Source organism: Lithobates pipiens, unplaced genomic scaffold, assembly GCF_037356315.1.
Source record: "Lithobates pipiens isolate NorthernLeopardFrog02 unplaced genomic scaffold, aLitPip1_a1.2 Scaffold_10, whole genome shotgun sequence".
Lineage (NCBI taxonomy): Eukaryota > Metazoa > Chordata > Amphibia > Anura > Ranidae > Lithobates > Lithobates pipiens.
In genome coordinates, this window is record NW_027507686.1 from 123,008,690 (window position 1) to 123,031,374 (window position 22,685).

A 22,685-nucleotide genomic window follows, 5' to 3' on the forward strand; every position below is an offset into this window, starting at 1 on the left:
CGCACAGACCCCACACAGGTGAGAGACCCAGCAATCCCCATACACACACCACCCGCAGCACATGCATGGGGGGGGGGGGGGGGGAGATAGGGATGTGGGAGAGAAGCCGGCAGTTGATGAAAGATCCTGGGATCTTCTATCTTGCGCAAAAGTATAAACCCTGCATCAAAAGAAAATGGACCAAAGGGCCCGCAGGGTTCCTAGGTCATTCTCCTTCACTAGGCAAAATAAAAACGGAGTCTGCTGGGGCAGCAGGGAGGGTTGTTAGCAAAGGGTCTGCCCCTCGGGGCGGTACTGAAAGTTCTGTGTATTGTGTTACAATTTCGCCTAGTTCTCCTAAAGGCAGGCTAACCCATTTAGTTACAGAGAGGAGCTGTGTCGGTCGGTGAATATAAGAGGAATTGGCCCTAGTATATGAATGCGAGTTGCTCCCCACCCCTCGTCTCCTATGGGATAGAGGATATATGTTTAGGTTCTTTGTGTCCTTCCCCCACCAGAGGGAGGGCTTTACTTTCTCGGGGATCGAGACCTCCTCTTCCAGATCCTTGCCTTTTATTGTTCCAACAAGAACCTCTGAAGGTCCCTTTGATGGAACCTGGCCCACTGTACAGCCGGAATGGCTGCTGTCATGAGACCTAACACCGACACGACCTCTCTTACTGTACACTTGGGGCAGCTTTGAAGAGAAGAGATTCTGTGCCACAGACCCAATCTTTTTTTCCGGTAGCACAATTGTCTGGTCCACAGACCTGATCTTGTAACCCAGGTACAGGATCTCCTGCATTGGCGTAGTTTTGGATTTTTCCCAACTGAAAATCCACCCTAGCTCAGGCTGAGCTGTGTTAATTCTAAGTCCTGAGAAAGCTGTCTTCCCGAATGGGCTGTTAGTAGTAAGTCGTCTAGATATGGAATGATCGAGACCAACTGAAGTCTTAAGGGAACTAGTGCCTCCCCGAGAACCTTGGTAAAGATTCTCGGGGTGGATGACGAAGGGAAGTGCTCTGCACTGAAAATTATATATTTTTGCATCTATCTGAATCGCCACCTGAAGAAATTTTTGGCATTCCTTCTTTATAGGGATATGCAGATAGGCGTCCCTTAAAGTGGAGGGCCATCCTGAAAAAAAAAAAAAAAGATACATGAAAAATTAGAAAAATGGGTAATGGGTCGCGCTGTGTTCTGGGAATTGTGTGTCCCAGAACACAGCGCGCCCCATTCACAAAGCGCTGAGCGACTCGCGCATGCGCAGTAGGAAACGGGCAGTGAAGCCGCAAGGCTCCACTGCCTCTTTCCCTTAGCCAAAATAAAGACCAAGGGACGAGTCAGCCTCGGGCGGCCGACATTGCGGGCGCCCTGGACAGGTAAGTGTGCTTATTAAAAGTCAACAGCTACAGTGTTTGCAGCTGCTGACTTTTAATTTTTAACCGGCCCTCCTCTTTAAGTCCAGGGTAGCCATAAACACCTCCTTTTGGAGGAGATTCCTTATTGAATAAATGGACTCCATCTGAAACTTCTTGTAATTGATGGAGAGGTTCAGAGGGCGGAGGTTCATGATCGGTCTGAACTTCCCAGACGGCTTTTTTAACACAAATATGAGAGTAAAATGGGGACTGGTGTCAATACCTCTTGATCCACCATTTCCCCTCCATCAGTAATGGCAAGGCCCTGGCCTTTTATGAGTGACTCAGGAGTCTTGTTACGAGAAATTTTGAGGGTGGGCTGCTGTGAAACTCTAGCGCATAACCTCTTTTTATTATATTTAGAACAAACTTGTTTGAGGTTATTCTTTCCCACTGTGGAAGAAAGTTTCGATAACCTTCCCCCCCACGGGAAACCTGCCGTCACTGGGGTTTGGGGGTTTGATTGGGACAGTTGAAAAGTATGCCCCCTTTTCCTTTCCCTTTTTGTCCCATCCAGTGCTTTTTGGGTTTGAATTCCTTTTCTGTTTTTGAGGGTTCCTTTGAGGGACGGAAAAATTCTTTGAAAATTTCTATTTTTTGTGGGAAAGGTTTTCTTTTTATCCACCGTCCTGTCTAAGGTGGTATCTAATTCAGGCTCGAAGACTAGGTCTCCTGTAAAAGGGACACTGCACAGGCGAGTTTTAGACGGCGTGTCTCCCCCCCCCCCCCCCCCAAGTTTTCATCCATACTGACCTCCTAGCTGCAACTGAAAGCGCTGCAGACTTAGCCGTGAACTTTATGGATTCAGTAGAGGCATCAGAAATGAAACTTGTGCCCTTAAAAAGAGCATATGAAAGGTTTTTAAGAGCTCAGGCCTAGGAGCGCCTGCTTTAAGGTGTTCCTGCAGTTGAGATAACCAGACCTGCAGATCTCTAGCCACACAAGAAGTGGCTAGAGCTGGTTTCAAGCTTGCCATAGAAGCATCCCAGGGCCTTTTTAAGACTACATCTGTCCTTCTGTCCATTGGATCTTTTAAATGACCCATGTCCTCAAAAGCTAGGCCAGACTGCTTTGAGACTTTAGATAGAGGGGAGTCTAGTTTAGGATTTTTATTCCAGACTGCCTCGGGACTCTCATCAAAAGGAAATCTTCTCTTTAGCAAATTGGGAAAGACGACTTTATCTGGCTTGGACCATTCCTTACGGACCAGGTCAGAAAGCACTTTATGTATTGGAAAAACCTTATCCTTTTTCCCCAGAGCCTCATACATTTGATCATGTCTGGTTAATTGAGTCTCTTCCTCATCAATTTCCAGAGTATCATAAATGGCTCTAAATAGCTCCTCTACTTCAAGAGATAGCTTATATCTTGCGACCTTGTTAGCTACAGTCTGATCCTCATCCTGGTCTGAGTCTACATCAGAGGATTCAGGACTAAATAACGCGGAGCTATGCTCCCTAACTATACAGGGCTCCCCGGAGCTGGGTGTTGTAAAGCATGGTGAGGAGGAAATTGTAGTTGCTCTACTGGTGGAAGCAGCTGTGCCTACATCTGTAATTAAATCCTGGAGAGATTTAAAAGTTGATGCCATCTCCTCTTTAAAGGAGCCAAGGAATTAAGCCAAAGGGGAGTCTGTCTCTGTTTTAAGAATGCCTGCGATGCACTGTTTGCATAGGGCTTTGCTAGAGCCTGAGGACAGTCTATTTCCACAATTAGGGACTTTTTGCGGCCCAATTTGTCTTCCCTTGTTGGGGCCTCCTTAGCCTGAAACAAAGAATAGGCATCCTTAGTATTCAAACTGTATCCCTCCTTACAAACACCCGTGCTGCACCACCACCGCAGTATCTCTTGGACCTGTAAAGTAACCACCACCATGGTGTACTACAGGTCTCAGCCTTACTATCGCCACCAACCCCATTAACCACCAGAATAATGGCTTGCCCAGCAGCCTACCTGGGTCTGGCTGATGCCTGCCTCCACCGGAGTGTCCTGGGGGGGATTAGCCTGCATGGTCTCCCTCGAGATCCGGATCCCACCGCTAGTCCGGTATAGCGGGACGCTGGTCAGGAGCTCACAGGCACAGCGTGGGCTTTGCTCTTCCTCCTTGTACCTCTAGAGACCCAGAAGTCTTGGTACACAGTGATGACGCAGTTCGGCCAGAAATGTCGCAACGGCGTCTCCGACCCCCACCACCACTGAGGCAGAGAGCAAAGGAGGACTGGAAAAAAAAAATACACCGCTCTTGGGGGGAACCTGCGCCATCCTGACCGTGGCACACCTCGGCACTGAAAAGGGGAAGGTAGTGGGTCTGCTCCTGACAGCCGGACGTATCCGAGCCCCAATTTAAAATACGTGAGGACTAGACTGAAGCTGCTGGATAGGACCCAGTCCCCCTGCGCAGCTTCATTCCCTTCAGGCGGCCCCTGAGAGATGTCCTTCTCCTGGTTCCTGGCAACATGTTCCTCTGACGGAGGAAACACAAATGACTGGCCAGGGACCTGAAGGACCGCCTTTTTGAACTGTGGCAATGTTTCTTGGATTGTTGGGAGGGACTTCATCTCTCAAGGGCTGTCCTGGAAGATAACTGGGGAAAAATGGCCTCAGCCGATGTGGAAGGAACCACTGACAGCAATGGCCTGGGTTCGGTCTGGTCTGGCAAGAAAAAAAATAAAAATAAAAATAAAAACGCAGGCTGTGTAAGACCACAGCCTGGGGACATACCAGTCATCTGCTGCTGCCCCCGATCTCCGGGTCCAGAACCGTATTGTGCTCCCTATTAAAAGTACTCATGTTCCCAATTTTGCTCTTCATATAATTGAGGTCTGCTCTGGGGTACAAAGGCTACACAAATTCCATGGGGGCGTAGGACGTGAACATATGGAGGTGGGGCGGCTATCTAGTTGTTTAGAAGTGCTGGTCGCTTCTTACTATATGCTTGCTTGAATTCCTGTAAATGTGAGTTTATTTTATTCTCTTTATGTGCAATAAATTTTCCCTTATTTGGATGCTTGCGCAATGAGCATTTTTATTCTGCTCCATGTATTTACACGATGATCGAGTCATTACCTGAGCCTTGGATTATACCTGGTTATATAGCTTGTTGAGAGGAAGGGCCTTTTCATTCTGTCTTTTGGCGTATGGGGAGAAGGATCTCTTTGGAATACATGTGCAGTCGATTACCATTTAAGTTGGATTGCTCTTATCATCTGAACACATTCAATGTGCATCACCCATACGCTGATGGCAAGGGTCAGTTACATTGGGTGAAGGTGATTGTTCCCAGTCTCTTGGCTCACATAGATTAATCCTTTATATGAACTTTTTAATCGTGAACTTTTAGTCTTTTGATTATTTTTTGTTTTGAGGGCTACACCATATACCCACATTATGCCTATTGTGTCCAGCAATCTAGTGTTAACAGCCATTTGTTTATTTTATCACCATTAAGTGAAGCAAATTGAAAAATTTTCAATATTACCAGCAAAGCAGCTTCATTATTATACTAATATAGAAGTGAATATGCACTACATTTCGCGATTTCATAGTTTGATGCATCATAAATGTTATTTCTCCATTAAAAACGCTAGTTTTAGAAGACCAAGCCCTTCCGGCTGTCTGAGCAGGCATGTTTGAACTTTGGACTTTTGCCCGACTGACTTGTGTACAGACGCTCGGAAATCCGACAACAGACATTTGTTCGCAGAAAATTTTAAAGCCTGCTATCCAACGTTTGTCTGCAGAAAATCCAACAATTGTCTGATGGAGCATAGTCGGATTTTCCACCAACAGCCTGTCATCACAAAATTCCCGTTGAAAAATCTGATTGTGTGCATGAGGCTTTAGATTTGGCGATATACCTGCTGTGCTGCTGACTGATTTTCTTGCCAGAGACTCTGCAACGGAGAAGGAATAGTCCGGCCTCTACCAAGTGGCTCCATGTAGCAACATACAGTGAAATTTGTAGAGTATCGTAAACACTCTTTAGAATTACCTTGCTCCCCTAAACAATAAATATGAGTGTGGGCAACTGATTCATGTACCCATCGGGAATAGGTATTTAATTCTGTTCCATGGAGGGGGGTGGCACTGAGGCTGGGGTGGCCACACCACAACTCATCCCTGGCCTAATTCAGACGCCAGCTGAAAGCAAACAAACAAAGGGCCCATGTGCTGGTAACATCTCACCATGTCACAAAGTAAGGTGCTGGAATGCTTATTCCAGCAGCTGGTACTTGTAAAAGGCTAGTCTCAAAGTGTGCTGCTGTATATAGGCAGAAGAACTGCCTGAAATTGGGGGGAGGGGAAGTTTTATTAGTGCATGGGTGGTCACTTCATTGTCCAAATTTGGCTATATTTAGGCAATGATGTCACCAGAGACCCTGCCCCTTTGTGTACTTCTACCCTACAGCTGAAGGGGCCAGGGAAGTGTTCTTGTTTGCCATGAAGTTGGCGCCTGCCAGCTTCAGAGCAACCAGAAAGCCCTGTGTGGGAAGCCGCTACTTTCATGACAGCTTAGCAGCATCTCTCCATATGCAAACTTAGGGTTCGTCTTAACCACTTCTCCCATCCCAGCCATAGTCATATGATATCTGCAGGCGAGATCTCCCATCCTGGGTGGGCATATGATGTCCTGGGCTTTCTGGCTGTCTGGGGGCCAATGCGCGTTGCCCGGCGACCACAATGTCTGCCTGGCACACACGTTTGCCCATTAACAGAGCAGGACTCTGTGTGTGTGTGTGTGTGTGTGTGTGTGTGTGTGTGTGTGTGTGTGAGTGTGTGTGTGTGTGTGTGTGTGAAAGTCCTGTCAGGTGAGAGGAATACGATCATGTGTTTCCAGATCAGAGGAACACCGATTGGTCTCCTCCCTATGAGTCCCCTCCTCCTACAGTTATAATCACTCCCTAGGTAACACAATTAACCCCATCCCTGCCAGTGACATTTATACAGTAATCAATGCATTTGTATAGCACTGATCGCTGTATAAATGTGAATGGTCCCAAAATAGTGTCAAAAGTGTCCGATATGTCCGCCGCAATGTTGCAGTCGCCACCAAAAGAAAGCTCAAATGTGGGGGGGGGGGGGGGGGGAAATCATAAAAAAAATAGGATTTTTTGTACTAATCGTAAAAACTTCTTCTCTGTAGTTCACCGACTGACACAGCTTCTCTTTCTTAGACCATCGGGTTCTTACGCCACCTTCAGGAGAGGACTAGGCAGAACATGTGAACATGTACAACAGAACCAGAACTTTCTACGTCAACAAGCAGTATAACTTAAAAAGATAAATAAAAAAATAATAGTAGGGGAAAGTGCTGTGTCACTCGGTGAACTACAGAGAAAAGGATTTTACGGTGGAGTACAAAAAAAAAATCCTATTTTCTCTTATGTTCACTGACCAACACAGCTCCTTTCTTAGGTCATCAGGGCTTCCCCAAGCAGTGCCAAAACGAGGGGTGGGAAACAGCATAAAAACCTTCACCCACAATGGCATGTGAGAAACAGTATAAAACTTCACCCACAAAACAACGGTGTGGGAACAGCATAGAACTTTTACCCACAAAAGTTCCTCAATCTGGGAGTCACTACCTTACAAACCGCCTCAATAACTTACGGTAACAAATGCAACAGTGCATTTACTTAAAAGTACCTTTTTTTGACAAAAAATAAAAAAATTAGTGCAATTGCAAATTACACAGCCGTCTGCAAAACTTTGCAGCCAAAAACAGGCATCAGCCGATGCACTGACATCTACCTTGTAGAATTTTGTAAAGGTGAGAACAGACGACCAGGTTGCCGATTTATACACTTGAGCGACAGACAATTAATGTCGGAAGGCCCAAGACATTCCAATTGCTCTGGTGGAGTGGGCCGCGTCCGGAAAGGGGGGCACTTGCCCCTTCAAGGCGTAGGCCTGTACTACAATCTGTATGATCCACCTGGTAATGGTGCCCGACGAGACCGCCATGCCTTTATTCGGACCAGCAACTGAAACAAACAAGGAGTCTGACTTCCAAAAGGGAGCCGTAGCAGACAAATACACCCTCAGAGCCCAGACCACATCCAGGGAATGGAGGGACACCTCTTTAGGATGTGTCAGTTTAGGACACAGATGGCAACACAACGTCTTCATTGATGTGGAACGCCGAAAGCAAGGTTGCAGACGCAACCCCACCTTATTCTTGTGGATAACCAGATTGGGCAACTTGCAAGACAAGGCCGCCAGTTCCGAAACCCTCCTGGCCGATGTAATGGCCACTAGGAAAACCACTTTCTGTAAAAGAGTCAGAGGGATCCATCTTATGATATTTTCAAATGGTGGTTTCTGAAGCGCCGATAACACCAGGTTCAGATCCCATGGGGGTAAAGATGGACGCACTGGAGGAACTACATGTCGGAACATGAACAAAAGTGTCAGTGAGACGCCAGGGGTCTCTGGGGGAAAAAAAAAAAAAAAAGACAGCCAAGGCTGATATTTGTCCTTTAATGGTGCTTTTAGGTTCAACAGCCACCCAAATTCCTGCAGGGTCTGCATGGTGATCACCACATCCTCCTCTAATTCTGAGGTGGAAGATGCTCTCAGGAGGAGATAGTCTAGGTAACCCACGATCGCGAGCCCGCGTTGTCGCAGCAACACCAAAACAGGAGCCAATACCTTGGTAAAGACTCAGGGCAGATGCCAAGCCAAAAGGGAGAGCCACAAACTGATAGTGGGCCTTCCCAACTGCAAATCGCAGAAACTTCTGATGCCGAAGGCATATGGGTAAGTGCAGGTATGCATCCTGGATGTCCAAAGATGCCAGGGAGTCCCCTTGATGGAGTGCAGCAACTACTGAGCCTCTGTACTTTCAAAGTAATTGAGGACTTTCAGTTCCAAGATTGGACGTACCCCTTTGTTTTTGGGGACTACAGATTAGAGTAGAACCCCTGGAACCTTTCCGGCTCCAGAACTGGTAGCCGGGAGTACGGGTATGCTGGAGCCGACCAGCATTTTAGCCAAAATTAGGCACCTCAGCACCACTGCTGACGCTGAAGCCCTGGATAACAGAGGGAGGGCATCAATGGCTGTGTCACAAACGTACTTAAGGCCTTGCACTAACTGGTCTGCTAGTTCCACAGACAGGGGGAGTCTGTTGTTCCCCCATTTCACAGTGCAAATGTTTTGCCCACTCAGCAAGTGTCTGTGACAAGTGTGGATGCAAGTTCTGGTCGAATTGCCGACCTCACAACCGTAAACAAGGAACGAGCCACTGCCTCTGCCTTCCTGTCCATGGGGTCCTTAAAGGCAGGAGTCCTCTCTACCGGGATCGTGGTTACTTTGTTTAACCTGGATACCTGGGGGTCCACGACCAGAGAAGCCGACCATTTTTTGAGAAGGCTCTCCTCAAAAGGGGTAAACACACCGCCATGTATTTGGGGACCGTAAAGGTCCGATGCGGTCGACCCGACCTCATTCCTTGTATATGAACTTATCTAAATAAGTCAGATATGGAAATACCCTAGGTGTACGGGTTGGCTTATGGGACTGAAAAGAGACCACTACATCAGCAGAAGGATCTACTGTATCCTGAATTTTCAGGGTATAACGCACAGCTGTGATCAGTACTCCAACAATCACTTTATCGCGCACAGACCCGGACAGGGACTCGTCCTCACTTGCCCGATCGGTCCTGGTCAGCGTCATCTGAAACAACTGAACAGGGGTCAGAGTCTGCGTCAGAGCTCTCCCTGGAGGTTGAGGGGCGGGGTCTGCTTTTACATGGAGCTGGGGGGCATGTCGTAGCTGACCCAGTGCGGAGCTCTGGTCTGCACGCGCTAGCTGGCCGGGCTGGGGAGACTACAAGGATAAGGGTATCCAGCCTGTCACCCAGCCAGCTGTTGATAGCAGATCACAGGATGCGCAAAAGGCAAACTTCTGCAGAAAAAAAAAAAATCCATGGACCGATGGGCCTGCAGGGTTCCTAGGTCCTTCTCCTTCACTAGGCAGAAAAAAACTGAGGCTGCAGGAGGCAGGCTGGGGGGTTGTTACCTAAGGGACCGCCCCTTGGGCAGAACTAAAAAGTTCTGGTTTTGTTGTACATGTTCTGCATAGTCCTCTCCTGAAGGTGGCGTACCAACCCAATGGTCTAAGAAAGGCGCTGTGTCAGTCGGTGAACGCAAGAGAAATGTCATTTGGGTACAGTGTTGCATGACCGTGCAATTGTCAAATTGCAACAGCGCTGAAAGCTGAAAATTGGCCTGGGCAGGAAGGGTGTGCAAATGCCCTGTGTTGAATTGGTTAAAGCATAAAAAAAAAAAATTATCTGTATCCTTTACAGCCAAAGAGGATTCCATCTTATAATATATTTGATCTGACGTTGCCATGATGTTGAACCTGCGATCAATTATGACACCAGCCATGGCTTGACAGTTTGTTTGAGAGGACAAGCAACTGTGACAGTAATACACAGCATGCCTTGAATGTAATTGGTTTTGGGAAGCAATCCAAATGGAACTGAATTAAAAAATGTTTTGCCAATAGGCAGGCTCATTATTGCAGAACAAACATACAATGTCTTTTCTGCAATAAAATAAAAACTTACTTTCCTGTCCACAATTTTCTGCCGAATGCAAACCGAGCGGTGCATGCACAGTTTTGAACAACACCCATGCATGCACTAGATTGATGTCATGTCAACCCCCCCTCTCACCCTCCAGGCATTCCCTTGGATCATTAAAGCAGAGATTTAGTATTGCTGTCTTTAGTTCTGCTTTAATGCAAAACTAAACCCTTCAATTTACCGGTTTACAAAAAAACAGTTACATTCAAGGCACGCCATGAATGATAACTGTCACGCTATCAAATGGCTGCTGTCAAAACTGATCATATGTGCAGCACCATGGCAACTGCAGATCAAACAGAGGCTAAGATAGCAGCTTCATTTGCTGTAAAGGATTGGAGAGTTTAGTTCCACTTTAACAACTTCCGGACCGCCCACCGTCGTTAAATGTCGGCTGTGTGAAGGGGTATACATTTGTTATGGCAGCAGCTAGCTGCCATAACCCCGGTATCCTCCTCTTCAGTGAGTGGTCAGGTTTAGGACACAAGATCACTTATTGGCGGCAGGAGAGGGCCCCCTCCCGCCACGCTCCAGGTGCCCTCCACTGCTTATTGGGGCCATACACACATGTCTCCGTAACAATGCAGGGCAGAAGCGATGTCAAAACATCACTTCTGCCCACAGCTCTTAAAGCAGAGGTTCACACAAAAAAGGAACCCCTTCCCCCCCCCCACCGAACCCTCCCCCCCCCCCCCTCCGGTTTCACATTCGGCACCTTTCAGGGAGGTGCAGATACCTGTATAATACAGGTATTTGCACCCACTTCAGGGCATAGATATCTGCAGAATCTGCGGGTATCTACGCCACTTCCTGTCCCCCTCTGCTGTGAAACATACGGGTCCCAGAGATAGCAGGGACCATCCGTATTGCGCAGAGCGACTCGTGCATGCGTAGTAGGGATCCAGGAAGTGAAGCCGCAAGGTGTGGAGCTAGAAGATGGTGGCAGCAGCACTCGAGAGCCAAGCGACAGATCGGCTTTGGGTGCCAACATTGTGGGCACGCTGGACAGGCAAGTGTCCATATTTTAAAAGTCAGCAGCTGCAGTATTTGTAGCTGCTGACTTTTAAAATAAATTTCGACAGAACCCTGCTTAAAAAAAAGGGACATTTTAAATGATTTTTTTTTTTTTTTTTTTTTTATTTCATTTTAGTATAAATATTAGAGATAGAGATATATATATATAAAAAAAATATATGTGATGTGATATAGGTCAGTGTTAACAGTGTAAAAATAAAAAGGTAAAATAAATAAGAAAAAAAAAAAAAAAAAAAAACTTTAAACACGTCCCGTCCCGATAAGCTCGTGTGCAGAACGCACACGTGAGTAGCGCGCGCATAGGAAAATGGTGTTCAAACCACACATGTGGAGGTATCACCGCGATCGTTAGAGAGAGCAATAAGTCTAGACCTAAATCAAAACATGCAACCTGTAGAACTTTTTAAAGGTCACCTATGGAGATTTTTAACGGCAAAAGTTTGTCGGAATTCCACGAATACTTGAAGTGTGGCATGTTGGGTATCATTTTAACATTATCTTTCACAAATTAAAAAAAAAAAAAAAAACTGGAGTTAGTACTTACCGGTAACTCCTTTTCCGGTGGTCTTCCAGGACAGCCCTTGAGAGATGGAGCTCCTCCCATCGACACAGGAAACACATTGCCACAGTTCAAAAGGCGGTCCCTCAGGTCCCTGGTCAGTCATTCACCAAGAACCGAAGGATGGAACTGAAAAACATATAAACCATAACAGGTAATAACATTAGTACATCACTACAATCAAATAAAGGGTGGGATCGTGCTGTCCTGGAAGACCACCGGAAAAGGAGTTACCGGTAAGTACTAACTCCAGTTTTCCCAAGTGTTCTTCCAGGACAGCCCTTGAGAGGATCCCCAAGTACTTACCAGATTAGGGGGGGACCACGGCCTGGAGGACTTTCCTCCCAAAGGCCTGATCCTGACTAGACATTAAGTCCAGTCGGTAATGCCTTGTAAAGGTGGAAAAGCTTGACCATGTGGCTGCTTTACATACCTGCTCCGGGGTGGCACCAGCTCTTTCTGCCCAGGATGCAGACAACGCTCTTGTTGAGTGAGCTTTAACACCCTCAGGAGGATCTCTATTCAAGGCCTTATACCCCTCTGCTATAGCTAGCCTAATCCATCTAGCTATGGTTACTTTTGAAGCTTTCTGTCCCCTACGCTGTCCGGAAAAAAGGACAAAAAGGGAGTCTGAGATTCTGAATGGATTTGTTATTTTAAGATATTCTAGAATACACCTCCTCACATCCAATAAATGAAAACGTTCCTCTTTCTCATTTGCTGCATTTTGACAAAATGAAGGGAGGACAATATCTTGGGACCTATGGAAACTAGATGCTACCTTTGGTAAGAACCCAGGGTCTGTCTTTAGAATGACTCTGTCTTCTAGGATCTGTAGGAATGGTTCCCTGATGGAAAGTGCTTGGATTTCACTGACCCTACGGGCTGAAGTGATTGCCACCAGGAGAACTGTCTTAAAGGTAATAAGCCTTAGGGAGGCCTCTGAGATAGGCTCAAAGGGTGACCCCAAGAAAGCTTTTAGCACAACTGCTAAATCCCAGGATGGGACTTTTGTGATTCTGACTGGCTTGCGTCTAGCGACTGCCTTACAGAATCTAGCGACAAAAGGATTTTCCTGTAAGCGTTCATCTAGGTATACACTTAAGGCAGCTATCTGTACTTTAATAGTACTTAGGGTTAAACCCTTGTTTACACCTTCCTGTAAAAACTGTAGAATATTAGCCGTATTTATGTCCCGGCCATTCAGCCAGCTATTGAATTTTTTCCAGACTTTTTTGTAAATAGCTCTCGTGACTGGTTTGCGACTCTGTAGTAAGGTCGCAATTACCTCGTCTGACAGGCCCTTACTCCTTAAGATTTCCTCCTCAGTAACCACGCTGACAGCTTCAGTGTGGCGACCTGCGGATGGTAAAGAGGTCCCTGCGACAGGAGGTCCTGTCTGTAGGGAAGTCTTAGAGGCGGACAGTCTGTCAATTGTAGCAACGTTGTGAACCACGGTCTCCTGGGCCAAAAAGGTGCTACTAGAATCAAACAGGTTTTTTCCTTGAGGAATCTTGCTAGGACCCTCGGAATGAGATGAAGAGGGGGAAATGCATACGCCAGACTGAAAGTCCATGGAGTTTGCAAGGCATCTACCGCCAGGGGTTGATCTCCTGGGTTTAGCGAGAAAAAATTGGGAACCTTTGCATTTTTCTTGCTCGCAAAAAGGTCTACCTCTGGTTCTCCCCAGTGAGCTGTTATGAGATTGAATGCCTCTGGGTGTAAGGACCATTCTTGGTTCGAAATCCTCTGTCGACTCAAGAAGTCCGCCTTGTTGTTCAGCTCCCCTTTCAGGTGAACTGCAGAAATGGATTCCAGATTGGCTTCTGCCCACTGGAGAATGCGTCTGGCTACCAACATCAAACGAGGACTTCTGGTTCCTCCTTGTTTGTTTATGTATGCTACAGCCGTCGTATTGTCTGAACGGACTTGTAGATGGTGACCCTGTATTGCGGGGTGGAAAGCTAGAACAGCTCTCAGGATTGCTGTTAGTTCTTTCCAATTGGAAGAGAAACATTTCTCCTCCGGGGTCCACTTGTCCTGGACCCAGCTTGAGCCTAGGTGGGCTCCCCAGCCCCAACTGCTCGCATCCGTTGTTAGTGTTGAAGTGATAGGAAGGACCCAATGAACCCCTTTGTTTAGGTTCTCCCTGTCCTTCCACCACCAGAGGGAGCGTTTTACCCTTGAGGGGATCGATACCTCCTCCTCCAGATCTCTGCCTTTTAATTGTTCTAACAGAAAACCCTGAAGTTCTCTTTGATGGAACCTGGCCCATTGTACGGCTGGAATGGCTGCCGTCATAAGACCTAAGACCGACATTACTTCCCTCACCGTACACTTGGGGCTGCATTGAAGAAAAGATATTCTCTGCCACAGATTCAAAATCTTTTCTTCCGGCAGTATAATTTTCTGATCTACAGACTTGATCCAGTACCCCAGATACAGGATCTCCTGTGTTGGGGTTGTCTTGGATTTCTCCTGACTGACAATCCACCCTAATCGACTCAGACTGAGTTGAGTCAATTCTAGGTCCTGAGAAAGACGACTCTCTGAGTGGGCTGTTAGGAGCAGATCGTCTAGGTAGGGGATAATTGAGACTGATTGAAGCCTCAGAGGAACTAAAGCCTCTCCGAGAACCTTGGTAAAGATTCTCGGAGAGGATGATAGACCGAAGGGAAGTGCTCTGCACTGAAAGTGGTAAACCTTTGTGTCTATCTGCACTGCCATCCGAAGGAATTTCTGGCATTCCTCCCTTATTGGAATGTGCAGATAAGCATCCCTTAGGTCCAGGGTTGCCATAAATGTCTCTTTCTGCAGGAGATTCTTTATGGAATAAATGGACTCCATCCGAAATCTCTTGTAACGGATGGAGCGATTCAGTGGACGGAGGTTCATAATTAGTCTGAATCTCCCTGACGGTTTTCTTACCACAAAGATGTGCGAGTAAAAACCGTCCCCTTGTTCCTGAATAGGGACTGGTGTCAATACTTCTTGATCTACCATTTCCCCTATTAGTAAAGGTAAGGCCCTGGCCTTTTCTGAGTGACTTGGAAGCTTTGTCACCAGAAACTTGGAAGGAGGGTTGCTGTGAAATTCCAGCGCATGACCCCTTTTTATTATGTTTAAGACAAACTCGTTCGAGGTTGTCTCTTCCCATTGAGGAAGAAATTTGCTTAATCTTCCTCCCACAGGAACCCTGACGTCACTGGGGTTTGGGATCCTGATTGGGGCGGCTAAACAGTATGCCCCCTTTTCCTTTCCCTTTATGTCCCGACCAATGTTTTTTGGGGGTTGAACTCTTCTCTGATTTAGAGGGTTCCTTAAAGGGACGAAAAATTTTTCTTTGAAAATTTTTCTTTTTTGCAGGAAAGGTTTTCTTTTTGTCCGCCGTCCTTTCTAAGGCGGAGTCTAATTCAGGCCCGAAGACTAAGTCTCCTGTAAAAGGGACGCTGCACAGGCGGGTTTTAGACGCCGTGTCTCCCCCCCAGGTTTTCATCCATACTGACCTCCTTGCTGCCACTGAAAGTGCTGCAGATTTAGCCGTAAATTTAACGGAGTCCGTGGAGGCGTCAGAGATGAAACTGGTGGCCTTAAAAAGCATAGGGAAAGATTTCAAAAGCTCCCCCCTAGGAGTGCCTGCCTTTAAGTGTTCTTGTAGTTGCGATAACCAGAACTCCAGGTTTCTAGCTACACAGGAAGTGGCTAGAGCTGGTTTTAAGCCTGCCATAGAGGCATCCCAGGCCCTCTTTAAGACGATGTCTGTTCTCCTGTCCATGGGATCTTTCAGGTGGCCCATATCCTCAAAGGCCAGATCAGCCTGCTTTGAGATTTTGGACAGAGGGGCGTCTAGTTTTGGATTTTTATTCCAGACCGCCTCTGGGCTCTCATCAAAAGGGAACCTTCTCTTAAGGGATTTAGGAAAGAAAACCTTCTTGTCTGGTTCAGACCACTCCTTAAGGACAAGGTCAGAAAGCACCTTATGTATAGGAAAAACCCTTGCTTTCTTTTTCCCCAGAGCCTCATACATTTGATCATGTCTGGATAACTGAGTTTCTTCCTCCTCAATTTCCAGCGTATCATAGATAGCCCCCATTAGCTCATCTACTTCCTCGAGAGATAATCTATATTTTGAGGCTTTAGATGCTGCTTGATCCTCTTCCTGACCCGAGTCAGTGTCAGAGGATTCGGGGCTAATCAACGTGGGGCTAGGCTCCCTGACCATACGGGGCTCCCCTGAGCTGGGTGTTGTAAGGCATGGTGAGGATGAGATTATAGTTGTTTTACTCGTGGAGGCAGCTGCAGCTGATCCCACGTCAGTGATTAACTCCCGGAGGGACTTAAAGGTCGACGCCATTTCCTCTTTAAAGGAGCCCAAAAACTTTGCTAAAGGGGAATCTGCCTCAGATTTAAGCAAGCTTGCAATGCATTGCTTGCATAGGGCTTTGTTAGAGCCAGAGGACAACCTATTCCCACAATTAGGACACTTTTTGCGGCCTGTCTTGTCTTCCCTTGGCATCTCTTTAGCCTGAAAATAAGAAGACAAAGGATTTCTTAGCGTCAGCACCATGTCCCTCTTAGAATCACCACTAACAAACAACCTCACTGTGAGTAAACCGCCACCGTGGGGTACTACAGGGCCCAGCCTACAAACACCACCACTCCACCAGAGTAATAGCATGCCCAGCAGCCTACCTGGGTTTGGCTGGTGCCTGTCTCCGCCGGAGTATCCTGGGGAATAGCCTCCATGGTCCCCCTCTGACGCTCCGAATCCCGCCGCTAATCCGGTATAGCTGGACGCTGGTCGGGCTTTACAGGCACAGCGCTGGCTCTCCCTCTCCTCCTTGTACCCTTAGAGACCCGGAACCGGAAGTCTCGGCACGCAGTGATGACGCGGTTCCGCCGGAAGTGAACGCTCGGCGTCTCCGACCCCCTGCAACGAGGAGGGAAGATGGAAGGTTCCACTCACCACTCCTGGGGGAAACCGGCGTCATTCTGCCCCTGGCCACCTCGGCACTGGAAGGAGGAGGGTAACGGGTCTGCTCCGGTTCAGCTGGACGGTACCCGAGCCAAAGAAAAAAAGGTATGGACCCAAACTGCAGCCATAAACCAGGACCCGGTCCCTTAGGCTTGCAGGTTCTCAGGCAGCCCCTGAGAGGGGCCTCCAGGTTCCTGGCAACATGTTCCTCCGACGGAGGAAACACAAATGACTGACCAGGGACCTGAGGGACCGCCTTTTGAACTGTGGCAATGTGTTTCCTGTGTCGATGGGAGGAGCTCCATCTCTCAAGGGCTGTCCTGGAAGAACACTTGGGAAAGTGTATTTTTCCAAAAAAGACAGCTGCACAAATACGGTGTGACAGAAAGCATTGCAACGACCGCCATTGTATTCTCTAGGCCAGTGATGGCAAACCTTGGCACCCCAGATGTTTTGTAACTACATTTCCCATGATGCTCACCTACACTGCAGAGTATCATGGGAAATGTAGTTCCAAAACATCTGGGATGCCAAGGTTCGCCATCACTGCTCTAGGGTGTTAGAAAAAAATAAAATAAAAGTATGTTTGGGGGCTCTACGTAATTTTCTAGCAAATAAACCCGTTTTTAACTTGTAAACACCACATCTCGGAAAGAGTCTTGGTCCTTAAGTGGTTAAAACGATGGATTTAGAATCTGTTGCATCCATAACAAGTTTCCAAAAGTGGCATGTGTCAGAAAGCTTAGCAAAACTTTCCTGGATTAGGCACAGACCATTAAAAGGGGGTCATACCAACAAAAACCTATATATTGAAATTCTCCCCTGGTGTAGAACAAGACACGGTAAGCCAGTAAAGGGGAATGATCATCTGTAAGCAGCCCGTAGGCCAGGGGTCTCCAAACTGCAGCCCGTGGGCCGAATGTGACTCTTTGCTTGCCTTTATTCAGCTCTCTGGACACTATTCCGCGTTTTTGATGCTGTCCAGTGCTCCCCCCCCCCCCTCTTTTTAATTATCTTAAAGCGGGATTCCACCCTAAAGTGGAACCTCCGCTGATCGGATCCCTCCCCCCCTCCGGTGTCACAATTGACACCTTTCAGGGGGGAGGGGGGGGGTGGAGATACCTGTCAAAGACAGGTATTTTCACCCACTTCCGGGCATAGACTCCCGTGGGAGTCTACGCCATTTCCTGCCCTGCCGCGCTGTCTGCTGGAACACACACGGGTCCCAGTGACAGCGCGGAGATTTCCTATTGCGTGGCGCGGCTTGCGCATGCGCAGTAGGGAACCGGGAAGTGAAGCCGATTCGCTTCACTTCCTGATTCCCTCACCTAGAATGGTGACAACAGCAGCCGAGAGATCGATCGGCCTCGGCATCGCTGGAACCCGGGACAGGTGAGTGTCCATTTATTAAAAGTCAGCAGCTGTAGTATTTATAGCTGCTGGCTTTTAGACCCCTTTCACACTGGGGCGTTTTTCAGGCGTTTTTCATGCGCTTTAGCGTTAAAAAAAGCGCCTGAAAGAAGCTGCAACTGCAATCCCAATGCAAAAGCCCGAGTGCTTTCACACCAAGGCGCTGCGCTGGCAGAGCATCAAAAAAAGTCCTGCAAGCAGCTTCTTTGCAGCGCTTTTGGAGCGGTGAATACAACGCTCCTAAAACGCCCCTTCCCATTGAAATCAATGGGAAGCGCTTGTAAAACGCCCGAAAAACGCTATTGGCAGCAGCGTTTTGTGGGCGCTTTTAACCCTTTATTTGGCCACTAGCAGGGGTTAAAAGCGCCCCATTAACGCTCAAAAAACGCTCGTAAAGCGCTGCTAGTTTAAGCTGCGCTTTACGAGCGTTTTTCGGGCGCTGACATTTCACATTGGGACTGCAGATGAGGCTTCTTTCAAGCGCTTTACAGGCGCTTTTTTTAACGCTAAAGCGCTTGAAAAACGCCTGAAAAACGCCCCAGTGTGAAAGGGGTCTTAATATTTTTTTTTTTTGGTGGAATCCCTCTTTAAGGGCCAGTTCACACCAGACGCAGTTCCGTTCACTTTTTTTCTGCACTTAAAATGCATGCAGTGTTTTCCATGTATTCCAATGGATCTAGTTCACACCATTAAGTCAGTTTCTGGTGCAGAAACTGACAGGAACTGATTGTATTGGTGCAGAAAAAACAGAACTGCATCTGGTGTGAACTGGTCCTAAGGACAAGTGTGTTGCAGTGCGTTTAGGTGCGTTCTTGATACGTTTTACAGCGTTCCAGTACAGTCCAGCGCAGAAACAAAATGCAGCATGTTCTACTTTTTTTATGGAACTGGAATGCCCTGGAACTGCAAACACTGTTGTGAACTATAAAACAATATGATAACCAGGGTGATTGGCGCTACCTACAAGTAAAACTCCTTATATGTATGTATATCAATATATAATTCTGAATATATCATGTATTCATCTAGAAGAATATATATATAATAAAGGGAGGCATAACCCCCAAAAAACTACCAATCTGCAATTTGAAATTCACAAGCTACTCAGAATTCCCAAAAAAACAACAAAGTTCCTACTAAAGATATGTTCCTGGGATTAACAAATAATTCCAATAAGCAACAGAAAAGGAAAAAACGAAACCAGACAACAAACTAGAAACCAAAAAGAATTTTTTGTATCTGTATCGCTAAGAGACAGTATTCCCTAAAATCGCATAAATGCCGAAGTGTGGTTTGAGTAGGCAAATTCCCAGTAAGAGGCGTATGTAAATGTGCTAGTGAGCTTATAATCCCAAACATGCAAACTGTAAGTGTAAACGCTAATATAGATACATATGCAAGAATTTTTTGCCTAAAGTCGCATTATCGCCAAGATGTGCAAAAAACCAAATATAAGGTGTATATAAATGTGCTTAATAAAATTAAAATTCACAATACAAAATTCAGATTATACAACCTATGCATGCAATATGCTAATATAAGCATATATATATGGAAAAACAAAAATATATTAATAGTATGGTATATAAGTATATAAAAAATTATATCAAAAAATATATATCAAAAAAGTGCAGCTGAAAAAACAAAGGGCAAAAAAATGTGTACAAAAAAGAAGAAAGAATATATATATAAAAAAATATATATATATATAAAAAAGCAAAGGGTCTCTTAAAAAAACAGTAAATAACAAAAAATACAAAAATAGTGTCCAAATTCCCAAAAAATCTCTTCAACAGTGCAATTATAAAAAGTTCAAAAGATGTGACTAAAGTGCTCCTCGTGCAATCTCCAACGCGACTTCTGTGTTCCCCCACAAGATCCCCCACTCACCAGAAGAATAAACCCCTGCAGGGGTAATTCGCCTTGGAATCAAAGTCTACCGATAATCAGCTCTTCATTCGCATCCAGAGAGAGTTTTTTCAGTTCCTGCTGATGTCCGGCTCATCAATCGCAACCAAGGGGGAGATTTCCTCATAGGAAAAAAATTGTAGTCTCCATAGTGTGATTTGTATAAAAAATCAATTTATTGCCACAAAAATATAAACAAATAAAAACATAAAAAATGATAAAACAGAAAAGACAATTCTCATATGTTGAGACAAGATGTGGAACCACAGTCCATTAAAAAACCTTTCCAGCCTCCATATATGAATGATAACGTTCCAGGAAAAAGATAAAAAATCCTAGAACAGGGCTGAGAGAAAGGTAATAACCATACGCTAATGGTGCTTTATCCCAGATAACACAAAGGACTAGACACCAAAAAATATATATAATGGTGATGTCCCAGGATATAACCTGTTGTCTAGAGTCACTCCAGTGTTTGTAAGTCCCCCAGGGATAGAGCCCTTCTAGCGCGAAAAAATAACAATAATAATCCGAACGTGGAAACCGCCCGGTGGACACGCAGCTACGGCTTGCACTCCAACTGCGCTCCAACGAACGGAACTGACGTAATAGGCGTAACTCCGTCGAACGCGTTTCGTCATTCAATGACGAAACGCGTTCGACGGAGTTACGCCTATTACGTCAGTTCCGTTCGTTGGAGCGCAGTTGGAGTGCAAGCCGTAGCTGCGTGTCCACCGGGCGGTTTCCACGTTCGGATTATTATTGTTATTTTTTCGCGCTAGAAGGGCTCTATCCCTGGGGGACTTACAAACACTGGAGTGACTCTAGACAACAGGTTATATCCTGGGACATCACCATTATATATATTTTTTGGTGTCTAGTCCTTTGTGTTATCTGGGATAAAGCACCATTAGCGTATGGTTATTACCTTTCTCTCAGCCCTGTTCTAGGATTTTTTATCTTTTTCCTGGAACGTTATCATTCATATATGGAGGCTGGAAAGGTTTTTTAATGGACTGTGGTTCCACATCTTGTCTCAACATATGAGAATTGTCTTTTCTGTTTTATCATTTTTTATGTTTTTATTTGTTTATATTTTTGTGGCAATAAATTGATTTTTTATACAAATCACACTATGGAGACTACAATTTTTTTCCTATGAGGAAATCTCCCCCTTGGTTGCGATTGATGAGCCGGACATCAGCAGGAACTGAAAAAACTCTCTCTGGATGCGAATGAAGAGCTGATTATCGGTAGACTTTGATTCCAAGGCGAATTACCCCTGCAGGGGTTTATTCTTCTGGTGAGTGGGGGATCTTGTGGGGGAACACAGAAGTCACGTTGGAGATTGCACGAGGAGCACTTTAGTCACATCTTTTGAACTTTTTATAATTGCACTGTTGAAGAGATTTTTTGGGAATTTGGACACTATTTTTGTATTTTTTGTTATTTACTGTTTTTTTAAGAGACCCTTTGCTTTTTTATATATATATTTTTTCTTCTTTTTTGTACACATTTTTTTGCCCTTTGTTTTTTCAGCTGCACTTTTTTGATATATATTTTTTGATATAATTTTTTATATACTTATATACCATACTATTAATATATTTTTGTTTTTCCATATATATATGCTTATATTAGCATATTGCATGCATAGGTTGTATAATCTGAATTTTGTATTGTGAATTTTAATTTTATTAAGCACATTTATATACACCTTATATTTGGTTTTTTGCACATCTTGGCGATAATGCGACTTTAGGCAAAAAATTCTTGCATATGTATCTATATTAGCGTTTACACTTACAGTTTGCATGTTTGGGATTATAAGCTCACTAGCACATTTACATACGCCTCTTACTGGGAATTTGCCTACTCAAACCACACTTCGGCATTTATGCGATTTTAGGGAATACTGTCTCTTAGCGATACAGATACAAAAAATTCTTTTTGGTTTCTAGTTTGTTGTCTGGTTTCGTTTTTTCCTTTTCTGTTGCTTATTGGAATTATTTGTTAATCCCAGGAACATATCTTTAGTAGGAACTTTGTTGTTTTTTTGGGAATTCTGAGTAGCTTGTGAATTTCAAATTGCAGATTGGTAGTTTTTTGGGGGTTATGCCTCCCTTTATTATATATATATATTCTTCTAGATGAATACATGATATATTCAGAATTATATATTGATATACATACATATAAGGAGTTTTACTTGTAGGTAGCGCCAATCACCCTGGTTATCATATTGTTTTATTTTTTGGAGGAAACACCTTTTGGAGTTTCTTTCTTTTGTGGGTGGCAGCAACCTAATGATATAACTAGTATTTAGCCGTAGCCACTGTTATTACTATCCTCTCTTACTTCCCACCGTTGTCGAGCGCGGTTTTTTCCTTTATTTTTACTGTTGTGAACTATGCCATTGTAAGTCATATAACCTACTATCCATGCATTTTTGATGCAGAAAAAAAATGCACTGGACTGCATGTGGTGCGAACTGGCCCTTAGGCACTATTCATCCCACAATGATGGGACACTATTCCTTCTTCTACTGACGCGGGGGCATTTCCTACTTCCACTGGCCACTTCGGCTCCCTAATATCTGAACGTAAACTGGCCCTTTGTTTAGAAAGTTTGGGGACCCCTGGCATAGACAATACTGGTGGTGACCAGTCCTAGGATTGCCCTTTTCTTCAGCACAGCTTGCAGAGTTCAGCTCCTCTTTAAAAGCACAACCATCAGATTCAGCAATAAGTATTGCTGACTTCATGTCCTCTCCAGCATCAGACACATCTTGGGATCGGTCAC

General features: G+C 45.4%; 1 protein-coding gene across 2 annotated transcripts in view; it reads right to left on the minus strand.

Moving 5' to 3' along the window:
• PLA2G15 (phospholipase A2 group XV) overlaps window positions 1-22,685 on the minus strand; it is a 281,014-nt gene that overhangs the window by 257,722 nt on the left and 607 nt on the right. The gene's annotated exons all lie outside the window — the stretch shown is intronic.